At 51.0% G+C, this 3,596-nt stretch overlaps 1 protein-coding gene and 1 long non-coding RNA gene across 4 annotated transcripts in view; one reads left to right on the forward strand and one right to left on the reverse strand.

Annotated features, from left to right (window-relative positions):
• Window positions 1-1,681, reverse strand: part of WDR7 (WD repeat domain 7) — a 32,431-nt gene extending 30,750 nt beyond the window's left edge. The window contains exon 1 of one of the 2 annotated variants that reach the window (XM_027668592.1): window positions 1,575-1,681. The gene's annotated coding sequence lies outside the window, so the exon portion shown is untranslated. The remainder of the gene's footprint in view (window positions 1-1,574) is intronic. The other variant, XM_027668591.1, reaches the window with a different exon arrangement.
• Window positions 1,682-1,701: 20 nt separating this feature from the next.
• On the forward strand, window positions 1,702-3,231 carry LOC113959532. 2 transcript variants are annotated; one of them, XR_003531836.1, is made up of 3 exons: window positions 1,702-1,871; window positions 2,285-2,978; window positions 3,083-3,231. It is a non-coding gene; the product is annotated as an uncharacterized LOC113959532 (long non-coding RNA). The 2 variants fall into 2 exon arrangements; XR_003531837.1 differs by having other exon boundaries at window positions 2,288-2,978.
• Window positions 3,232-3,596: the final 365 nt, after the last annotated feature.

The following is a 3,596-nucleotide window of genomic DNA, read 5'->3' on the forward strand; positions in this document are numbered from 1 at the left end:
AAATCACAAATAGAAAAATCACAAATAGAAAAATCACAAATAGAAAAATCACAAAAATAAACTAATTAAAAATTTTAACCAATACAGAAAGAGCCACGATTAAAAACCCTCCTTGATTTACAGTGAAATCATCATAAAAATGGAATAAAACCAGCAATAAGGTGTCCAGATGCAACAGAACAACAAAACCACCCAAAGCAACCAAAAATACCCATTTCACTCTTTTACCACCCGATTTTGGGGAGGAAATGAACCATAAATGACTAAAACTGAGCTGAGAAATGCCAATAAACAACATAAAAGCCTCTTCCAACCCCTGATATTTCAAACCAAGGCTTTGGGGAGAGAGAGAGAGGGAAAAGCAGAACTACCTCTTTCCTTCTCCTTTTCTCCTGTGGTGCCTCAAGGCCTTCAGGAAAAGCTTCCTTTTGAGGAAAAACCACATCTTAATTCCCAAAGAATTCCAACTGCAGAGCTCGGCCCCCGGCAAACGGCGACTGTGGCCCCCGAGAGCACCAAAACTCCCCTTTTGTCCCAGACAGATCAATAATTCCCTTTTTTCACAGGAGCAAATCGACGCTGTCCCACTGCCAGATGGGCCAAAAAAGCAGCCAGGGGGTTATTCCACATGAATTCCCACATCCCAGCTATTTATAACTCCGGGAAGCGACGGATTCCTGTAGAAAAGGGAACTTTCCGAGTGGGAAAAATGGAGTTGCCACGAGCAAAGTGCTTCCTGTTAATACTTCTTTAGATCAGCAAATGAACCAAAAAAAATTAAAAATAACGTGTTCATCTGATAAAATAATCGGGTGACTCTCTGAACTGCTCTGTTTAAGGCTGGGATTTAGGCAGATTTAACAGTCTGGGATCAGTTCCTATTTGAGTAAAGCCAAGTTGCTCTTCCCAAACACTTTTATTGCCATTAAATGAGGAATTAACATTAGGATACATGTGGACACTAAAATAACCTGCCCAAAAATACTGCAAAATAGCATTAAATAGCATAAACCAGCTATTAATGGGCTGTTTATGCATTTTATGAAAACCCGATTATTCTAAATTTAATTACAAATTACACTTTCTATTTAACACTCGGGCACAGAGAAAAAGGACTAATTGGGGTAAGACAATTAAAACACTTCCCTGGATACGCAGGAGGTTCCACAGCAAGGCAGAGGACGAGATAATAATAATAATCTGAGACTCCAAACTGCAGGTAATTGACCCCTCGGGAGCCCCATCCATTAAGGACCCGGGGCTTGTTTTAGGGTGAAACTTGCTGAAATGTGGACTCCAACCCTGGGCACCTGGAGAACTGTACCCCTGAATAACTGTACCCCTGAATAACTGGGCACCTGGATAACTGGGCACCTGGATACCTGGGCACCTGGATACCCGTGTCTCCCTGTCCCCGGGCTCCCGCGCACGCCGTTCCCGGTATCGCCGTGTCCCGGTACCGCAGAGCCCCCGGCGGCCCCCGCAGCACCCACGCCCGGGGCTCGCCCGGCCGCTCCCGCTGTGCCCGCCCCATTCTCCCGGGCCCGCTCCATGCCCCGTTATCCCCCTCTCACCGGCTCTCCCGGTTCCTCGTCCCGCTGTCCCGTCCCGGAGCCGCGGCCCGGGAGCGGCCCCGGCCGGGTGATCCCGCCGGCTCTTACGGCACTGCCGCAAAGCGCGGCCGCCGCGCCTCACGGCGGCCGGGTCACCATGGCAACCGCCGGACCGCCCTCAGCGCGCCCAGGGAGCGGGGAATTACTCACTTGATTAGTTAATTAACGATTGCTGAAGGGGCTGGAGCAGAGTCTGTCGTTCTGAGCAGGGAAAGCGCCGTTATGAGGCACCCTGAAGCGACATTTACGTGTTATTAGGTAAATAATAACGTTATTATGCCTGTATTAAAAAAAAAAAAAACAGAGAAGCCTCCCCCCGTCACCAAAAAAAAAAAAAAAAAGCAGTGAATAACAAATTACGAAAATTTTTATGTAGGCAGAGCTTCCCTCTTATAGCTCCCCGCTCGTGCCCTAAACTAAATTGGCCGGCGCGCCCCTCAGCTGCCTGTAACCAAAATGGCGGAAGCAGCGTCGCTCCCGCCCCTCTCCGCCCCTACCCAACATGGCGGCCGGCGGATAATCCGCCCCCTCTTCCCCGCCCCAAGACGGCGGCACCGCCCCTACACAAAATGGCGCCGGTGGCGTCATTCGTCACTCTCTGCCCTGCCCTAAGATGGCGGCGCCGCCCCTTCCCAAAATGGCGCCGGTAGCGTCACCCGTCCCTGTCTCAGCAGGATGTCGAGCGGCCCCGAGGTCCCCCTTTCTCCTGTGGGGATAGAAAGGATCCCCAGGCGTCTGCAGGCACGAGGGACTCGTCCAACTGGGATTTTTCTCCAGCCCATGGTAAGATGGATTTTCAGGGTCCCACGGATCACGGGCCAGCTCTCCTGCTAGAGTTTTTGGGTGCTGGATTGGAACCCAAAGAGCAAACTTAGTCAGGTCTGTTCTGGAGTGTGTTACACTTGTGCAAAGTTCCTTCCTTCTGTTTCTTTTCTGTTCTGGAAAGCACAGTCTGGGGGTCCCGGGCCCTTCCTATGAAATGTTGCCATGGAAATCATTTTGTACTGAGAGGGGAAAGGAGCTGTCTGTTGGAGGTCAGATGTCCACGATAAAAGCTCGATGTTTTTTCAGTCAGCGAGCTCTTAAAATCTCTTAGTGTGTGGGAATGCCTGGCTTCTAAAACTCACCAGCTGAGTCTGAGAGGCTTCTTTGCAGAGCTGATTTCAGGCAGCAGAATTGGCCCCCAGCAGGGACTCTGTGCCTGCTCTCCCGTGGCTCCAAGGGATCTCTGGGCCTTCACGCCGGCACCGAGATTTTCTCGGGAAGGGCCTCAGATCCCCGGAGCGGTCTGGGACACAGGCAAGATCCCCCTGCCTTTAGAAATGAGGCCTTCTTGTGGCTTCCTACCCGTCCACGTTGGGTGGGGTATTATTTGGTGTTTGGGATCTTAATCTGAGAGTCCAGACTCAGAGGTTTCTTTGGCCTTGGGAACAGGTCTTTGGTTTCCTTTGTGTTCTGGGTCCTTGAAGTTCCAAAGAAGGACTCTTGAAATGCCTTTTGGGCTGTCTACTGAAAGCTTGGGACCAAATTGGGCCCCCTGGAGGGACAGTGCTGTTGGTGCCCCCCGGGTTGGGGCACCCCGAGGACTCCAGCGCACACTGAAAGGATTATTCGGGGAGATCCTTTCTCTGCAAGGTGTGTGTTCCAGTCCCCACCGTTTGGTTTGCACGTGTCCTGGTCAGACACAGGTCCAACAAGGGCAGGTGATGGTCCCAGCTATAGTTATGAGAAAAATAGTTTAAAGAGAGCCACAAAAGCAGGAAATCATCCCGGAGGCTCTTGGCAAACGAAGTTTCCTGAGTTACTTGTGGAAGAAGGATAGTGAGAACCTTTCTAGCGCTGGCAGATCCTTTGAATAGATAGCCTTGAGTGTGTCCTCGTTGCACTCTGGGAGCTGATTGCCAGGGCACCCGGCGGGCTGGGATGATTCCAGAGCAGCTGCAGTTGTTCCTGTCGTGTGGGCCAGTGGAATTCCAGGAAAAT

This window comes from Corapipo altera, unplaced genomic scaffold, assembly GCF_003945725.1.
Source record: "Corapipo altera isolate COAL_440 unplaced genomic scaffold, ASM394572v1 205, whole genome shotgun sequence".
Taxonomy (NCBI): Eukaryota; Metazoa; Chordata; class Aves; order Passeriformes; family Pipridae; genus Corapipo; species Corapipo altera.